The sequence below is a fragment of the Cupressus sempervirens genome, chromosome 1 (assembly GCF_028749045.1).
Source record: "Cupressus sempervirens isolate cs-2001-9-10 chromosome 1, ASM2874904v1, whole genome shotgun sequence".
NCBI classification, from domain to species: Eukaryota; Viridiplantae; Streptophyta; class Pinopsida; order Cupressales; family Cupressaceae; genus Cupressus; species Cupressus sempervirens.
Genome location: NC_143118.1, coordinates 315,730,673 through 315,740,171, shown reverse-complemented (window position 1 = coordinate 315,740,171; position 9,499 = coordinate 315,730,673). Strand labels below are relative to the sequence as shown.

The 9,499-nt window shown below is 32.4% G+C and overlaps 1 pseudogene; it reads left to right on the top strand.

Annotated features, from left to right (window-relative positions):
• Positions 1-4,358: 4,358 nt before the first annotated feature.
• Positions 4,359-6,031, top strand: LOC149577398 (uncharacterized; annotated as a pseudogene).
• The last annotated feature ends 3,468 nt before the right edge of the window (positions 6,032-9,499 follow it).

Below are 9,499 nucleotides of genomic sequence, written 5' to 3'. Positions count from 1 at the left end.
GTAGATAAGCACCCACTAGATTTCTTTGGAGTTTCCTCCACTTCTATCTCTTCCACCTTGTTCTCCATTTGAGAATTTTTGGAGTCATCCTTTCTTTCTTCCTTATATTTCTTCCCTCTTTTGTTTTTGAGTGTCGCAAATCTTGTTTCCCTAGAGCTAGTATTACCCTTCTAATTCTTAGAGTCCATGTCTCTATTCACCATTTAAAAATTAAACGCCCCCCCCCCCCCCCCCCCCCCCCGCTTCAATATTGTTGATGTCAATAATGTCATCCACCATTCTCCTTTTTTTTGGAGTACTAACAGGTCTAGACTTAGCAAAGATATTCTTGTATTTTCTTGGTGCTTCAAGAAAAGGGATTAATCCATGGAAATGGTAGGCTTCTTATGCTTGGGCGGGTTGAGATATTTTGATGATTTGGGGCAATTGTAGAGGGGTTTTTTTATGAGCTTATGTCTTCAATAACCACTGAAAACTTAGGCCCTTTAGGAGAAGCAGGTTTTAAAATACTATGATTGAATGTTTTCTAATTTATCATATATTAGTTATATACAAGTAAAAGATATGTTCAGTGAAGTCCACTAACCAACCAAAAAAAAAAACATAATAAATCTCATAGAAGTACAAGTAGAATAAGCTAACTTCCATATATGACTATCAATCCAAAAAGAATTTAGCTTCTACATGCTAGTGTTATGTAACAAAAAAGTTAAAATTATTATAGCCATTATAACTACTATGACCACTAGTAGAATTCATAATTTTCTAATTTAAAAGAAAAGAAAAAAACTAATCTTTTTGAAACACTATAAATTAGAGTATACTTAAAATATATTAATTTAATATTATTTATTTAACTCTTTAAAAAAAATGAAATAATAATAAACATATGAATAAATATAAATATAATATAATATATAGAATTATAGATATAAATATATATACAATTTATTAAGCTCAATGTACTCTTGATGAGAATTATGAATAGATAAGATTACAAATTGAAAGTCTCACCCTAACTTAAACTAGTCAACAATAACATGTCATCTAAAATTTGAATTTTTATAATAAGAACCACAATGTTGTGATGTTTATATCTGCGTTCTAGTTGTAGTAACCTCTCGATTCTCTCTCTAAATACTATAGTGTGAGTCTATAATTTTTATCTAAATTCAAGACCCTCTTCCTCTCCTCTTTATCAAATGACCATTACTAACCATATTACTATATTAAAGATGAGTGCATATAGTGCATATATTGCTATCATTACCTTTATTTTCATTGAACTTGAAATGCTTGCTTCTTAAATCATAAGAAAATTCATCTGCTAAAACACAAATATTTAGGAGGACACAATGTTATGCTCCATACCATACCTTCTCAACAATCTCATCAATAAATAGAGAGATTCCATGACAAAGGCAGTTAGCTCTGCCTACTTCACTGCAAAGTCTACAAATTGATGAATAAATGTGAAACCGCCATAGAAAGTAATGAATACAAGACTTCCCATGATCACCCAAGAGAAGGTCTTAACTTTATGCTCCATCATAGTGTATAATACCCACATAAATCCACAAGCACTGAAGCCAAAGCTCAAGCAAACCACTAAACTTTTGAAACTCATGAATGCCATCCTATTCTCTATGGTTGATTTGATGATATAGATCCTTTGAAGATTGTAATCACTTGATAGTGATAGATGTGCTTGTGATCTTCCCTTTATACTACTGGTAGCCATTGTATCAATTTTCTCTATCTTCCTTTTTGTATTTCATATTTGCTTGCTCCACTTACATATATCTATCTCATATTCTTCTTTTTATTCTTATTCACATATTAGATAAAACCATTTACTTTTCTTAAATAGCCATCAAACAATATTTTCATTCTAAGTTGGCTCAAAACAAGAGGTTCCCTTAAATTACATCTTTAGGTTGGCTGAATGTTGATGCTCAGAGCACACTATCCACTTAGGTGTTATGTTGATGCTCGGGTAGTTCAATGAACTCGAGTGATATTCTGGCACTCGGGTGACACTGGATGCCTTGTTTGAACTGAGAACTCGATGAACACTATTAGCTCAGTTCACACTACTGACTTAGTTCACACTATGATGTTTGTCCATGTGATAGTGCTAGGTTAACACAGGATACTCTCAAGATGCTCGGGCTACACTGAAGTATGATGACTAAATGAAATCTCACTTGTAGTATTAACTAACCTTCTTGAATGACTTAAGTGTTTTGTCACTAATTGATAATATGTCTTGCCATAGGGTCAACAATATACATCCTAAATCAATTCTATATTCATAACTAAATTACCATGTAAACCTTTTTAAACCAATTTTCAAATAACATTTTCCATTTCTAAATCAATGTGCACCATGAAACTAAACATGATATCCTTCATCTAACATAAAATATTAAAACATGATTCCATATCCATTGATAGAGTAAGAAATTATTTGGATGAATATAATTAATCATTAATCATCATAAATAAGCATCATATTGTAATCATCACATGGTATCTAGTAGTCTGAATAACTATCCCAAAAAGTCTAAAGTATAACAAGGTCTCACAATATAAAATATGCAAAATGCAAATGAATAGCTATGCTATGATGGGTCAAGGCAAGGCCTCACATAAAGGTTTAATAGAGGAAATGCTTGGTGAAATGAGAATCAATAATCGAGATAACACAAAAATGATATATCTGAATCTGAAAGAAAGTACTGTAATTTTTGCATCATTATTAACTTGAACCACCTTCTTTGGAAATCTCCATATGAACCACCTTGGGAAGATCTTGGAACCTAGTCAAAGATATGATAGTTTTTGTGAAATTACCTATAGTTACCAACTTATTAATGATGACATTTCTTGCCCTAAAGATGTGTTGACATTTGTAATCATCTAATATGGAAAGGAGATATTCAATTTTGTCAGTGATGAAAAGTATGTTCCATCTTGATGTAATTTTTCCTACTAGCAACACAACAATATTTTTTTGCATCTCACTCCATTTTTAATTTTGTATAACATCACATAATTTCCAACTCTATCTAATGATAAGTCATGTACACTTCAACCACATAGGAAACCCATGAGCCAAGGTTAATAAAATATACACCATCATGGCACCCAACATGTCTCTTAGAAGACCACCACCTCTTTCTCAACCCTGATTATCAAGTGATGAGTTGTCAAAGTTTAGTTTGACCCAACTAGGGATCAGGGGAGATGACTTAACTAGGTTTCTTGCTTGTATAATGTGTGCAATTCTTAGAAGGAGGGGTCTTATGAGTAATATGGTAAATATTGTTTGTAATTTCTAGTCTATTATTTACTATTGAATGAATGATATTTTTCTCTTAGATAACTATATTCCTAGAAACCTAGTTGTTAGTAGATTTGCGAATTCTTATCCTATCCATGCTCTTGAATTCAATTCTACCACATAAAGTTGTGACTAATTGGAATGATTCAACCTTTACAGTTTAAATAACTTACCTTTAGTAAAAGTTATATAAATTTAAAACATTTTATGAAAATTGAGAAATTCGACATATATTATTATAGTTAAACGTAACTTTGTTTATGATGATGGTTTTAGAAATAAATGATTGATAAGATTGGAAGTAATACATCTTTTGTCTAAAATCTATGAAAGATAATATATAATAGAAATGTATCATTTCACAAATACAACAAAGATGGTTTTAAATAAGTAGAAAGATGAAATGTTCTACACAACATTCCAATATTGTCTATCATATGTTCTACATCGCATCAACATAAGAAAATTATACATTTACTTTAGTCATCAATGTTTACTTCCCTATAGATTATTATTTGGATGTATTTCCTCACCAAAGAAGAATTCTATTATTAATACTTGGTGATAAACTAAGTACTATTGTATCACTTTTTGAGGTCTCTAACTTAATTAGTGAATAAAACTCTTTACTTCCAATAATAGAAATCAATTATTGTTACATTTTCTTATAAAATTAATATATTGTATAGTGAAGATGCAATATTTTTATGTTTAGAAATGAACAAAACTTATTTGTATCTATCGCATTGGCTAAAAGCATTTAACCTCTTATACACACTTTTTAGGAAGCACTATAAAAATACAAATTTTAAGTCATTTTTTAGGATTTATGAAATAGTTGTAATAATTTGCCCAATACTATTCATGATGCTTATTGCCAAGCGCTGGGAAATAAATTGGCTACCTAGATCCATTAAGGTGAATTCATTGTACCCAGCTACCGCGAGCTAAGGACGCTGTATTCTCTATGTAGAATGGATTAAGCAGTCTTCAGGGCTAAATTCTTCGAAAAATGGATAACATATCGACATTCTTTGAAGGTTGTGAAGGGGGTAACGCAGGCGCTGCAATAAACCTGCTTGGACAGCTTGATCTGTCAAGCCCAATTCGAAAGAAGACCTCGGAGGGAAGAACATGCTTTCATATGGCAGTAATTGCAGGAGATGCAGGTTTTCATGTGTTCATGTATACTCTTATTTTAGTTAGAAGCCTATTTTTCGCTTGTTTCTCTTGCTTAGCAAGTTCATCTCATAAAAAACGCAGATTTGTTGCGGGAATTGGTAGAAAGGCTACGAGATTCGGGTCACTCTCTTCCTAAACTCATTTTCTATAATTCGCAAAGGTATGCCTTATTTGTTTGTCCTTCTTAACTGCGTGATTCATGCAGGTTCAATCAACATAATAGGAAAGGCCGATGAAAAAGGAGACACGGCTTTACATTTAGCTGTGAGAAAAAATCGTGTGGATCTAATGGAACAGTTGGTAATTTTGGATGCCAATTTGTGTGAGTATGCAAATAATGAAGAAGAAGCTCCACTGAAATTGGCCGTAAGCTTGGTATCCAGAGGACCTGTAGAGTTTTTAATAACTCGCAGATCAAACGACCTGCACTACATTGTGGAGCTTAACCATGTCAAGCTCGTGGAATATTTAATAAAGAAAATGGTAAACGGTGCTACAATTCCCCACCATCTCATGGAAAGTGATCAGCCAGTTGTTCAGCGAGGGGACACTCCTTTGCACATTGCAGCAAGGAACAAATATGAGAGCGTAAGAAAGTTTTGGGGTCTTAATGCCCTTCAATCTTCACTTTTTATGATATTTTTGTTTTGAATGGATCTAATTGACATTCTGTTGTTTTCCTTTTTGAATTTACTGGTAAAAGTGCCCGGGGTGAACAAGCTTGCGCGGAACAGTGAGGAGGACACCATTTGAGATTGCAAGAGAAGTCACCGAGTACCACGAATCATTCAGGACTATAAAAAAGCTGGGAGATTTTAACATGAGGAAGAAGAAGCATTTCATGTACTGTGTGCCACAGGCGAACCTGAAAAAGTACAACAATGCGAGGTCAATGGTAAACAAAGCCTACGAAGAGAGACGCAATGCAGAGCTCGTTGTGGCGGCACTTTTGGCCACCATGACATGTGCCGCTGCTTTCACAGTCCCAGGCGGTTTTCAGTCGGATGATCAGACTGGTGTTAAGGAGGATCTTGGGAGCCCTCTTTTTTTATCCTTCACTTCGTTTACGCTCTTCATTATTTTTGACTGCATAGCCTTCTTTCTCTCCCTCTTTGTTTGTATCATGTGGGAGATGAGCTCTCAGCTTACAACAGAGAACAAGATGGTGTTCATGACCATCAACAGTTTAGTTGTCCGCGGTCTATGCGATGATGGCTCGTAAGGTAAAGACCTTCTCTTGGGTTGTATTGGGAAGTCTCATTGCCATTATTTTTTGTGGCGTTCTCGCATTTGTGCGTCAATCGATACACTTTGTAGTGAAGCGGGCAAGATTTCATCGGCTCTGCGGTGTATCTCTTTTACTCGATGAAGTTGCGAGCAGAACAGTGTGGGCTTCTCAACGGTCTCCGTTCCGCTGATGAAATTATTCATGATTTTATCTCTGGGCATTGCAAGTTCAGTGGACTGCGTCAGGGAGATGAAGGTAGCTTCAACAAGGTTTAGCTTGCTATTGGAAATTACATTTGATGTTTCTCACCACTCTAGAATTCCTCTTAGCTTAATTATTGAGATGAGAAATATTATGAAATTAATTTTAAAATATGAAAAGCTATTATAATAATATATAATTGTTTCTATTATTTAAGAGTTAATGTGTTAGGTTAAAATATGATATTATTGTTGAATCAATAATGCTCAAGTTTTAATGGCAGTTAATGGCAGTTTATATCTGAACTTGGGATTTTGGCTACTATGCTTTAATGTTTTGTAGTAGTATTTTAGTTGTCCGGGATGTTATAAATGATAGTGCTCTTGAATGATAGGAGTATTTGATTAATTTTCTTGATTGGTAGGACATCTAGTCTTGATCTGTGTTCTTCTTTTCATATCTATTTTAATTAAAAACAATGTTCAAACTATTTTTCTACCATTATAAAGAGTGTTCTCTCACTCACCTATATTGTATTAGTAAATTTGAACTAATGTTTGAAATTGATGTAGTTGAACAATTAAGCATTGTCTTCTAAGAACATATATTTTTTGTATTACTTCCTAAATGTAAGAACTATATGTGTGTCTATACATACTATATAGATGTATCCTTAACTTTCTATCTATGTATATGCCTATGCACATGTATATGTATAATTACATATATGTAAATATATGGATACTCTTATCTTTTATAAAGAAAGATTTAAATATTTATTATAGAATTTATTATATTTATTTTTAATTAATATTATTATTATTAGTAAAAATACATTTTAAGGAATTAAATTTATATTTATCAAAAATTTATATATTTGATATAGGATTGTCCTCATTATCATTCATCTTCCTAAATTATTATTATGAAGGTGAGCTTTGCAAATCATTATTTAATAAATATTTCATTTTATTTAATTTGAAACTTGTATTAACATATTTGATCTTAAATATTAAATTACTTTTAGATTGGTGCATCTAGATTAATTAATTCTTCTATCATAATTTCCTTTAGACTACAATTCAAGTAAAATTATAATTTTAAATTCCAAATTGAAGCTTAATACTTTTAAATAATAATAAAATTATATATTTAACATTTAAATTGAAAATAAAATAATTGTAAAACAAATCAAATTAATGCTTGAAACTATCCAAATAATGAGAAGAAAGAAATTCTTCTTTTAATTCATATTATTTTGAATTCTGAAAACTTTATTGAATTTTATTTACTCATTTAATACATGAAAACATAAAGTTTTATCTGCTCATTGACCCAACTCTTTTGGTTATCTTCGACAATGTGTGGGAAACTGGCTTCAACTTCCTGAACAATGCAAAGAACAACCTGATTGACAACTTTTGTTCCATCAAGTGGCTTTTTTAGGAAATTGAGGCTCTGAAGGATAGGAGCAACCAGCCCAGCAACTAGGATTCTGACAAGGACCAAGAAGCCAGAGGAAGCAAGGACCAGGTGGGTAGCCAGGAGAAAGACAGAGGCCAGTCTCCAGAGACCATCAGGATGATAGACTCACCCAGCTCGAGCAGAAGGTCCAAAGGCTGGATTTTGTCCACTAGATAATCACCAAACAGATAGTGGATACACTTCACACCCTGAATGAGAATATTGTCAATCTGGGGACTATCTAACTTCAACTGGCCTTGAAAGGGATGCAGAGCAGAACATAGAGCAAGCATTCAACCGGGATGAATTTCAGAAAGAGGCCAGTGACCAGGTGAATCAAGGGAACCAGATGAACACTACTACCAGGATTCAGGAGGTTGCGGGTAGTTAGAAGGACACTAATGCTGCAAAAGCCCTGTAGGCCATGGACACAGATGGCCACTAGTCTATTCGCTTGGCTTTTCTTTTCTGTCTCTGACCTTTGTACTTTGGCTTCGGGCCTTCTTTTGTCTCCGGCCTTTTGTGGTAGTTTTTTGTTTGTTTAGTCTATTTAATCTTACTCTTTTTGCTGTAAAACTTTGGGTTTTAGGATCCCTGTAAAACCTGTTTTACCTAATCAAAAACATAAAGTTTTATCTTATTTTTTTCACTCTATTATTCATATAAAATCATCAAATTAATTGTAAAATGAAAGAAAATTAAAAATATATTATGATAAATAAAATAATTTTAAAATATGATCTCAAGAATAAATTTAGAATAATTATTCTACAAGTAGTTTTCATTGTATTTTAATTTTAAAATTACAGTTTGTAAACGTAACAAGTATTTATCTTTCAAGTTACCTTTAGATTTATGTTTCCATCGTGGCTGAGGAATAATTAAAGACCATTTTTGCTTTCTTCTTCATATTATTATTTATTTCAAGTCACTTGCAGTTTTGGTAAAGTATAATTCTGTCAAATCCACTCGGACGACATTGCAATTCCTTCTATCAAGAACATTCGCCTTGTGCACTTTCATTATCATTCCTTTCGTTCAACCATGGTAATGTTTTATGTTCCCAATTTTACTTCTTAATTTTTAGATTATAATTTATTTTCAAAATACTTTTAATTTCTTAGTCTTCCAATATGCAAAACTTCAACGCTTAATTTTACTTTATCATGTTGCCCAGCTGTAGCCGTCTTTTGTATACATGCCTTATACTCCAGTCAATGTCTATCCAGTACTTGCAAGGCATTGTAATGTATGTATGAATAGAGTTGATGATAGTTGATTTAAGAAAATAAATTATTTTTATAATACAATAGATTAAAGTTGAATATAAAATACAGTTATATTTAATTATAAGTTACATATAATTTAATTAGTATGCTTTATAAAAAAAGGTTGGTTAAAGATTATTAAAATGAAATAAGAAATATAAAGTATAGGTTGTGGGGCTACTAAAAGTCAAGTAACAAATGAAAGATTTTCAAAAGAAGTCTGAAGCAATAAGATTATATAATCTTGTCCTCCAACAATAATCTTTTCAATATTTGAACATTATCACAAGGAAACCCACCCCTCTCTTTAATATCTCATCCATCAACATTCTCTGAAGCCCACTTAGTTAAGCAATCAGCCACTTTGTTCTACTTTGAGAGAAAGTGGTAATAAGAAACAAATTCAAAGGAGACTAATCATTCATGTAAGGGTGACAAGTATGAACCTTGGAGAATAAGTGGTTGGGGGAAGTTAGGAGGGAAAGGTGCCTTTTAGAGAAAAAACAACTTAAGACATAACTAGTTATTTATCTTAATTATTTGACTAGGAATGTGCACATGTTTAGGGGAATAATTAGGCTAGGTGGAGAGGATTATGGGGTGGTTTATTTTGGAGTTAGAAAATCTAGGAGAATATTTCACATTTAGGGGTGGGTACTTAAATAAAAATTAACTTAAATTCTAAGTAAAGGATGTAGTTAAATGAATTGAATTCAATGGACATGACAATTTACTCAATTTCAGAGTGGAAGGGAAGGGAAGAGATTTATTTAACAATATTAATGCAAGAATTGATTTAATCAAATCTAC